The following is an 11,105-nucleotide window of genomic DNA, read 5'->3' as shown; positions in this document are numbered from 1 at the left end:
TCACGAAAACCGATGGCATCTGAACAGAGTTATTACAGTTTCCCGGTATTGATTTCTGCTATTGCCAAGTTACGATGCAGAAGAAACTAACCTGTCGCTGTCGTCGCAAGTAACCCCAGGTTCCTGCGCGCAATCCTAGACAGGCTGCCGTAAAGTCTATACCACCGTGTCGCTGCTCGGAATGCGTGTAACGAAGTCTTCGCTGTTTACTCTAGCCAGTTTAGCGCTCTTTAGTTTGGTCTATATATGGAGCCGTAAGTGTCTTGAGCCGTATGTCTCCAGCATGTACATTGTAACGCATCTGCATGTACTTTATAACGCACCTGCATGCACCACTTTGTATTGACAGCTTAGCCGACGGGGTGGTTGAGCGCGGCGGCGGCTTCGTTTCAACAAAACATGAGCGAAGCATAAGGCAAGAAGCAAGACAGACAGCGAGCGAGCACCCAAGAAAACAAATTAAAAGAAATAGACTTCTTCGTTCACTAGCTTCGCCGCGAGACGCCAGTGCAGACGAGTTCTTGGTTATTTGTCTGCCTGAGTTGCTTTTATTCCTCAACCCAGGCGATTGAGTTCTACTCATCGACGTCAGCGAGTATTCCCGTCATCTCCTCTTAGGATAAATTGAACAATGAGTTTCCGTGGCTCACGCCATGCTTTTATTTTGCATTTTTTTGAGAATCTGGCTTAAACTTCTCATTCGGGCTGTTGGGGCTAATAGCAACGAGAACTCCAGTAGCCAAGGAGATTACTGTATGGGACACCAGGGCAGGCTAGTGCAGCGCACATAAATAATGAAATAAATAAGTTTGCAGCGATTGCGCATTGTAGTGGCGATCATAATACACTCTTTCCTGTAACGAAGGAAAAAAGAAAGTTGTCCATGTGCAGAAAATGTAGAAACATGTTGCTGTACCCGCCGTGGTTGCTTAGTGGTTATGTTGTTGGGCTGCTGAGCACGTGGTCGCGGGATCCAATCCCGGCGGCCGCTTTTCGATGGGGGCGGAATGCGAAAACACACGCGCACTTGGATTTAGGTGTACGTTGAAGAACCCCAGGCGGTCCTAATTATTCAGGAGGCCCCCCACTACGACGACCCTAACAACCAGACCATAGTTTTGACGAGTGAAACCCTATAACTAGATAATAATGTTGCTGTCAGAAGATATCGCAATCAGCTTTTATTCTTTAGTAAGTCAATATGAGCACGAATGAGACGAAGAGTAACAAATATGCAGTTGGTTAGTTTCAGTGTCTGTCTTCCTTTTTTTTATTTTCCTGAAAGGACAGACAATCCTAGAAAGGATGCAGCACTCCTACAGGCTGCGCATGTCCTCTGTTATTGGGGCGCCTTGACATGTTGAGAAAGCGGCTACTTATTGAAACATACCGAGCAGAGCCCTTACGCAACTTCGCGCTGCCACCAGACTAATAAAAGCATTTTTCTTACCGCTTTCTCCTGCTATTTCAACCCACCCACCCCTTTCTGCTTGACCTGTAACGTCACAATTCGGAAGGCACTGCTTTCCCTCAGAGCTCGGTGTACCAGCGTTCCGTAGACGGGCGATGCGCACAGCCTAGGATGGGCCTGGCTTAAATCCGGGAAAAATGTGTTGCGTAATCGGTTTCCAGTTATCTTTAAAAAGACCAAAAGCAGCGCGCGATGTAATGTACAGGGTATTCTCAGGAGGATATAGTACAGAATACGCGTGTACTTCAGCACTGCAACAGCTTGACAAGCACGGAAGGTAGTCATATGGAGGAAAATACCGAGAAAGTTTCTTGCACAGCATCGCGCTGCCACAGAGCAAATAACGCGAAGCCATTTCTCACTGACTTCCATCTACCAGTTCAACTGCCTGCCTCCCGCGCCCCTTTTCTTCTTTCCTGTTTGCCTGGTAGCATTGTATAACTCCGCAGGCGCTACTTTCAGGCTGAGCTCGGTATATCGATGTTCTGTGAACGGGTTCATACGTACAGTCTCTAATGCATCTGACTTTAACTTTATCCGGAATGAATAGCTTTTGTAACCGCGACGCCAAGTTAATTTTGAAAAGGATTGAAGACCAAGAGCAATATGATGCACAGGAAGCCTCAAGAGAGAAGTAGAAACCAAGAAGAGGATAGGTAATGAGGTCAGCCAGGCGAGCATCTGGTTTGCCATTCTCTGCTGGAGGGTAAGGGAAAGGGTATGAAGCTATAATAAAGGCTATGTGTGCACTTCGTCCTGCAGTGGACATAAAATAGGCTGAGGAGGATGATGATGATGGTGATGATGATGTGTGTACTAAGCTAGTGCAACGACTCCACCAGTAGGGAAGGTGACTAGATAGCGTGCTCAAATGGACAAGCAAAAAAAAAAAGAAGAAGCAAGAACGAGAAGATTGCTTACACAACCTCGCACTGCCATCTAGCTCTAAAAACGGCGTTCTTTCTCACCGGCTTTCAACCTGTCGGCTCTCGTCCCTCAAGCCTTCTTTCCTGTCGTATAGCTCGGCGAGCACTCTGTGTTTTCTCGTCAAACTGGGTGTATTGACTCTCTGTAAATGGAAAGGAGAGGGGGTAGGCGGGTGCTCAACGCGAAACAAGCACACTCACGCGCTCCGCCGGCCTACTAGCGTACGGCACAGCCAGTTCAATTTATGTCGCCGTCACGGTTGTTGATAGCCACGGCAATCGGCGACGACCGCCGCGTTTCCTCCGTTAGTGCTGGCGCACACCACCGCGCTCTCCAGGCAGTTCCGAGCAGCGACGCCGAGACGATTTACGCTGGTTCACGCCCACGGGCAGAGCGAGACGGATAGCGCGTTCCCGGTTCGCTCGATCCGTTTCAGCAGCCCCCGGGAACTGGTGTGTCTCAATAAGGGCGTTTGTTTGAGAAAACAGACCGACAGCTTCTAGGGCAAACATTCGTTGGAGGGTCAACATAATGTCGGCCCGATGGCCAATATTCTGGATCCTATGTCTATTTTTTTTTTGCAGGGATAAATTTTATGTGCGCCGTGGTTTATTATACGGTAGCAAGTATACGAACGATCGATGTGCACTCATGCAGTCGGCACCACCACCATGCTGTCTCCTGATCAACGCTGTGGCTGAGGCGATATATTGATGGGCTATAGATTATTATTATACCTTGCCTAATCGTTTATTTCTCACGTTAAACGGCGTCTGCGCATGCCGGAGAACTGATATTTGCAGGGAAGCAGCGCATAAGAGACACTTTATTTTTCGTCGCAAAAACTATATTTTCATGGGCTTGCCATTTTTTCAATTTTAGGGGGAAAATTATTATTTGCCTCATCGTTCATTTATCGCGCCAAACAGCCTTCGCGCATGCCCTGGGACTGACATATGCGGAGAACCAGCGCTATAAAGGCACTTTATTTTTCCTCGGAAAAACGATATTTTCATGGGCTATAGGCTTACCGTTTTTCCCATTTTCGGGGCAAAATTATTCTGCGCCCAATCGTTTATTTATCGCGTTAAACGTAGTCTACGCATGCCGGCAAAGCGATATATGCGGAGAACCAGCGCTTTCGAGGCACTTTATTTTTCCTCGGAAAAACGATATTTTCATGGGCTATAGGCTTACCGTTTTTTCCATTTTAGGGGCAAAATTATTCTGCGCCCAATCGTTTATTTATCGCGTTAAACGTTGTCTACGCATGCCGGCGAAGCGATATATGCGGAGAACCAGCGCTTTTGAGGCACTTTGTTTTTTCTCGGAAAAACCATATTTTCATGGGCTATAATAGGCTTACCGTTTTTTCCATTTTCGGGGCAAAATTATTTTGCGCCCAATCGTTTATTTATCGCGTTAAACGTAGTCTACGCATGCCGGCGAAGCGATATATGCGGAGAACCAGCGCTATTGAGGCACTTTATTTTTCCTCGGAAAAACGATATTTTCATGGGCCATAGGCTTACCATTTTTTCCATTTTCGGGCAAAATTATTCTGCGCCCAATCGTTTATTTATCGCGTTAAACGTAGTCTAGGCATGCCGACAAAGCGATATATGCGGAGAACCAGCGCTTTTGACGCACTTTATTTTTCCTCGGGAAAACGATAATTTCATGGGCTATAGGCTTACCGTTTTTTTCCATTTTCGGGGCAAAATTATTCTGCGCCCAATCGTTTATTTATCGCGTTAAACATTGTCTACGCATGCCGGCGAAGCGATATATGCGGAGAACCAGCGCTTTTGAGGCACTTCGTTTTTTCTCGGAAAAACGATATTTTCATGGGCTATAGGCTTACCGTTTTTTCCATTTTCGGGGCAAAATTATTTTGCGCCAAATTGTTTATTTATCGCGTTACACGTAGTCTACGCATGCCGGCGAAGCGATATAGGCGGAGAACCAGCGCTTTTGAGGCACTTTATTTTTCCTCGGAAAAACGATATTTTCATGGGCTATAGGCTTACCGTTTTTTCCATTTTCGGGGCAAAATTATTTTGCGCCCAATCGTTTATTTATCGCGTTAAACGTAGTCTACGCATGCCGGCGAAGCGATATATGCGGAGAACCAGCGCCTTTGACGCACTTTATTTTTCCTCGGGAAAACGATAATTTCATGGGCTATAGGCTTACCGTTTTTTCCATTTTCGGGGCAAAATTATTCTGCGCCCAATCGTTTATTTATCGCGTTAAACGTAGTCTACGCATGCCGGCGAAGCGATATATGCGGAGAACCAGCGCTTTTGAGGCACTTTATTTTTCCTCGCAAAAACGATATTTTCATGGGCTATAGGCTTACCATTTTTTCCATTTTCGGGGCAAAATTATTCTTCGCCCAATCGTTTATTTATAGCGTTAAACGTAGTCAACGCATGTCGGCGAAGCGATATATGCGGAGAACCAGCGCTTTTGAGGCACTTTATTTTTCCTCGGAAAAACGATATTTTTTCCAATTTCGGGGCAAAATTATTTTGCGCCCAATCGTTAATTATCGCGTTAAACGTAGTCTACGCATGCCGGCGAAGCGATATATGCGGAGAACCAGCGGTTTTGAGGCACTTTATTTTTCCTCGGAAAAACGATATTTTCATGGGCTATGGCTTACCGTTTTTTCCATTTTCGGGGCAAAATTATTCTGCGCCCAATCGTTTATTTATCGCGTTAAACGTAGTCTACGCATGCCGGCGAAGCGATATATGCGGAGAACCAGCGCTTTTGAGGCACTTTATTTTTCCTCGGGAAAACGATATTTTCATGGGCTATAGGCTTACCGTTTTTTCCATTTTCGGGGCAAAATTATTCTGCGCCCAATCGTTTATTTATCGCGTTAAACGTTGTCTACGCATGCCGGCGAAGCGATATATGCGGAGAACCAGCGCTTTTGAGGCACTTTGTTTTTTCTCGGAAAAACGATATTTTCATGGGCTTACCGTGTTTCCATTTTCGGGGCAAAATTATTTTGCGCCCAATCGTTTATTTATCGCGTTAAACGTAGTCTACACATGCCGGCGAAGCGATATATGCGGAGAACCAGCGCTTTTGAGGCACTTTGTTTTTTCTCGGAAAAACGATATTTTCATGGGCTATAGGCTTACCGTTTTTTCCATTTTCGGGGCAAAATTATTTTGCGCCCAATCGTTTATTTATCGCGTTAAACGTAGTCTACACATGCCGGCGAAGCGATATATGCGGAGAACCAGCGCTTTTGAGGCACTATATTTTTCCTCGGGAAAACGATATTTTCATGGGCTATAGGCTTACCGTTTTTCTCATTTTCGGGGCAAAATTTTTTTGCGCCCAATCGTTTATTTATCGCGTTAAACGTAGTCTACGCATGCCGGCGAAGCGATATATGCGGAGAACCAGCGCTTTTGAGGCACTTTATTTTTCCTCGGAAAAACGATATTTTCATGGGCTATAGGCTTACCATTTTTTCCATTTTCGGGGCAAAATTATTCTGCGCCCAATCGTTTATTTATCGCGTTAAACGTAGTCTACGCATGCCGGCGAAGCGATATATGCGGAGAAGCAGCGCTTTTGAGGCACTTTATTTTTCCTCGGAAAAACGATATTTTCATGGGCTATAGGCTTACCGTTTTTTCCATTTTCGGGGCAAAATTATTTTGCGCCCAATCGTTTATTTATTGCGTTAAACGTAGTCTACGCATGCCGGCGAAGCGATATATGCGGAGAACCAGCGCTTTTGAGGCACTTTATTTTTCCTCGGAAAAACGATATTTTCATGGGCTATAGGCTTACCATTTTTTCCATTTTCGGGGCAAAATTATTCTGCGCCCAATCGTTTATTTATCGCGTTAAACGTAGTCTACGCATGCCGGCGAAGCGATATATGCGGAGAACCAGCGCTTTTGAGGCACTTTATTTTTCCTCGGAAAAACGATATTTTCATGGGCTATAGGCTTACCGTTTTTTCCATTTTCGGGGCAAAATTATTTTGCGCCCAATCGTTTATTTATCGCGTTAAACGTAGTCTACGCATGCCGGCGAAGCGATATATGCGGAGAACCAGCGCTTTTGAGGCACTTTATTTTTCCTCGGGAAAACGATATTTTCATGGGCTATAGGCTTACCGTTTTTTTCATTTTCGGGGCAAAATTATTTTGCGCCCAATCCTTCATTTATCGCGTTAAACGTAGTCTACGCATGCCGGCGAAGCGATATATGCGGAGAACCAGCGCTTTTGAGGCACTTTATTTTTCCTCGGTAAAACGATATTTTCATGGGCTATAGGCTTACCGTTTTTTCCATTTTCGGGGCAAAATTATTTTGCGCCCAATCGTTTATTTATCGCGTTAAACGTAGTCTACGCATGCCGGCGAAGCGATATATGCGGAAAACCAGCGCTTTTGAGGCACTTTATTTTTCCTCGGAAAAACGATATTTTCAGGGGACTATAGGCTTACCGTTTTTTCCATTTTCGGGGCAAAATTATTCTGCGCCCAATCGTTTATTTATCGCGTTAAACGTAGTCTACGCATGCCGGCGAAGCGATATATGCGGAGAACCAGCGCTTTAGAGGCACTTTATTTTTCCTCGGGAAAACGATATTTTCATGGGCTATAGGCTTACCATTTTTTCCATTTTCGGGGCAAAATTATTTTGCGCCCAATCCTTTATTTATCGCGTTAAACGTAGTCTACGGATGCCGGCGAAGCGATATATGCGGAGAACCAGCGCTTTTGAGGCACTTTATTTTTCCTCGGAAAAACGATATTTTCATGGGCTATAGGCTTACCGTTTTTTCCATTTTCGGGGCAAAATTATTTTGCGCCCAATCGTTTATTTATCGCGTTAAACGTAGTCTACGCATGCCGGCGAAGCGATATATGCGGAGAACCAGCGCTTTTGAGGCACTTTATTTTTCCTCGGGAAAACGATATTTTCATGGGCTATAGGCTTACCGTTTTTTTTATTTTCGGGGCAAAATTATTTTGCGCCCAATCCTTCATTTATCGCGTTAAACGTAGTCTACGCATGCCGGCGAAGCGATATATGCGGAGAACCAGCGCTTTTGAGGCACTTTATTTTTCCTCGGTAAAACGATATTTTCATGGGCTATAGGCTTACCGTTTTTTCCATTTTCGGGGCAAAATTATTTTGCGCCCAATCGTTTATTTATCGCGTTAAACGTAGTCTACGAATGCCGGCGAAGCGATATATGCGGAAAACCAGCGCTTTTGAGGCACTTTATTTTTCCTCGGAAAAACCATATTTTCATGGGCTATAGGCTTACCATTTTTTCCATTTTCGGGGCAAAATTATTCTGCGCCCAATCGTTTATTTATCGCGTTAAACGTAGTCTACGAATGCCGGCGAAGCGATATATGCGGAAAACCAGCGCTTTTGAGGCACTTTATTTTTCCTCGGAAAAACGATATTTTCATGGGCTATAGGCTTACCATTTTTTCCATTTTCGGGGCAAAATTATTCTGCGCCCAATCGTTTATATATCGCGTTAAACGTAGTCTACGCATGCCGGCGAAGCGATATATGCGGAGAACCAGCGCTTTTGAGGCACTTTATTTTTCCTCGGAAAAACGATATTTTCATGGGCTATAGGCTTACCGTTTTTTCCATTTTCGGGGAAAAATTATTTTGCGCCCAATCGTTTATTTATCGCGTTAAACGTAGTCTACGCATGCCGGCGAAGCGATATATGCGGAGAACCAGCGCTCTTGAGGCACTTTATTTTTCCTCGGAAAAACGATATTTTCATGGGCTATAGGCTTACCGTTTTTTCCATGTTCGGGGGAAAATTATTCTGCGCCCAAGCGTTTATTTATCGCGTTAAACGTAGTCTACGCATGCCGGCGAAGCGATATATGCGGAGAACCAGCGCTTTTGAGGCACTTTATTTTTCCTCGGAAAAACGATATTTTCATGGGCTATAGGCTTACCGGTTTTTCCATTTTCGGGGCAAAATTATTCTGCGCCCAATAGTTTATTTATCGCGTTAAACGTTGCCTACGCATGCCGGCGAAGCGATATATGCGGAGAACCAGCGCTTTTGAGGCACTTTATTTTTCCTCGGGAAAACGATATTTTCATGGGCTATAGGCTTACCGTTTTTTTCATTTTCGGGGCAAAATTATTTTGCGCCCAATCCTTCATTTATCGCGTTAAACGTAGTCTACGGATGCCGGCGAAGCGATATATGCGGAGAACCAGCACTTTTGAGGCACTTTATTTTTCCTCGGAAAAACGATATTTTCATGGGCTATAGGCTTACCGTTTTTTCCATTTTCGGGGCAAAATTATTTTGCGCCCAATCCTTCATTTATCGCGTTAAACGTAGTCTACGGATGCCGGCGAAGCGATATATGCGGAGAACCAGCACTTTTGAGACACTTTATTTTTCCTCGGAAAAACGATATTTTCATGGGCTATGGCTTACCGTTTTTTCCATTTTCGGGGCAAAATTATTTTGCGCCCAATCGTTTATTTATCGCGTTAAACGTAGTCTACGCATGGCGGCGAAGCGATATATGCGGAGAACCAGCGCTCTTGAGGCACTTTATTTTTCCTCGGAAAAACGATATTTTCATGGGCTATAGGCTTACCGTTTTTTCCATTTTCGGGGGAAAATTATTCTGCGCCCAAGCGTTTATTTATCGCGTTAAACGTAGTCTACGCATGCCGGCGAAGCGATATATGCGGAGAACCAGCGCTTTTGAGGCACTTTATTTTTCCTCGGAAAAACGATATTTTCATGGGCTATAGGCTTACCGGTTTTTCCATTTTCGGGGCAAAATTATTCTGCGCCCAATAGTTTATTTATCGCGTTAAACGTTGCCTACGCATGCCGGCGAAGCGATATATGCGGAGAACCAGCGCTTTTGAGGCACTTTGTTTTTTCTCGGAAAAACGATATTTTCATGGGCTATAGGCTTACCGTTTTTTCCATTTTCGGGGCAAAATTATTTTGCGCCCAATCGTTTATTTATCGCGTTAAACGTAGTCTACGCATGCCGGCGAAGCGATATATGCGGAGAACCAGCGCTTTTGAGGCACTTTATTTTTCCTCGGAAAAACGATATTTTCATGGGCTATAGGCTTACCATTTTTTCCATTTTCGGGGCAAAATTATTCTGCGCCCAATCGTTTATTTATCGCGTTAAACGTAGTCTACGCATGCCGGCGAAGCGATATATGCGGAGAACCAGCGCTTTTGAGGCACTTTATTTTTCCTCGGAAAAACTATATTTTCATGGGCTATAGGCTTACCGTTTTTTCCATTTTCGGGGCAAAATTATTTTGCGCCCAATCGTTTATTTATCGCGTTAAACGTAGTCTACGCATGCCGGCGAAGCGATATATGCGAAGAACCAGCGCTTTTGAGGCACTTTATTTTTCCTCGGGAAAACGATATTTTCATGGGCTATATAGGCTTACCGTGTTTTTCATTTTCGAGGCAAAATTATTTTGCGCCCAATCGTTTATTTATCGCGTTAAACGTAGTCTACGCATGCCGGCGAATCGATATATGCGGAGAACCAGTGCTTTTGAGGCACTTTATTTTTCCTCGGAAAAACGATATTTTCATGGGCTATAGGCTTACCGGTTTTTCCATTTTCGGGGCAAAATTATTCTGCGCCCAATCGTTTATTTATCGCGTTAAACGTTGTCTACGCATGCCGGCGAAGCGATATATGCGGAGAACCAGCGCTTTTGAGGCACTTTGTTTTTTCTCGGAAAAACGATATTTTCATGGGCTATAGGCTTACCGTTTTTTCCATTTTCGGGGCAAAATTATTTTGCGCCCAATCGTTTATTTATCGCGTTAAACGTTGTCTACGCATGCCGGCGAAGCGATATATGCGGAGAACCAGCGCTTTTGAGGCACTTTATTTTTCCTCGGAAAAACGATATTTTCATGGGCTATAGGCTTACCGGTTTTTCCATTTTCGGGGCAAAATTATTCTGCGCCCAATAGTTTATTTATCGCGTTAAACGTTGCCTACGCATGCCGGCGAAGCGATATATGCGGAGAACCAGCGCTTTTGAGGCACTTTGTTTTTTCTCGGAAAAACGATATTTTCATGGGCTATAGGCTTACCGTTTTTTCCATTTTCGGGGCAAAATTATTTTGCGCCCAATCGTTTATTTATCGCGTTAAACGTAGTCTACGCATGCCGGCGAAGCGATATATGCGAAGAACCAGCGCTTTTGAGGCACTTTATTTTTCCTCGGGAAAACGATATTTTCATGGGCTATATAGGCTTACCGTGTTTTTCATTTTCGAGGCAAAATTATTTTGCGCCCAATCGTTTATTTATCGCGTTAAACGTAGTCTACGCATGCCGGCGAATCGATATATGCGGAGAACCAGTGCTTTTGAGGCACTTTATTTTTCCTCGGAAAAACGATATTTTCAGGGGACTATAGGCTTACCGTTTTTTCCATTTTCAGGGGAAAATTATTCTGCGCCCAATCGTTTATTTATCGCGTTAAACGTAGTCTACGCATGCCGGCGAAGCGATATATGCGGAGAACCAGCGCTCTTGAGGCACTTTATTTTTCCTCGGAAAAACGATATTTTCATGGGCTATAGGCTTACCATTTTTTCCATTTTCGGGGCAAAATTATTCTGCACCCAATCGTTTATATATCGCGTTAAACGTAG

The 11,105-nt window shown here is 44.3% G+C and overlaps 1 protein-coding gene across 2 annotated transcripts in view; it reads left to right on the top strand.

The window, feature by feature from the left end:
- The window catches only part of LOC142557441 (uncharacterized), a 122,381-nt gene that overhangs the window by 32,228 nt on the left and 79,048 nt on the right, over window positions 1-11,105 (top strand). The gene's annotated exons all lie outside the window — the stretch shown is intronic.

The sequence above is a fragment of the Dermacentor variabilis genome, chromosome 9, assembly GCF_050947875.1.
Source record: "Dermacentor variabilis isolate Ectoservices chromosome 9, ASM5094787v1, whole genome shotgun sequence".
NCBI classification, from domain to species: domain Eukaryota; kingdom Metazoa; phylum Arthropoda; class Arachnida; order Ixodida; family Ixodidae; genus Dermacentor; species Dermacentor variabilis.
The sequence above is the reverse complement of the archived record's forward strand: the minus strand, read 5'-3'. Positions and strand labels throughout refer to the sequence as shown.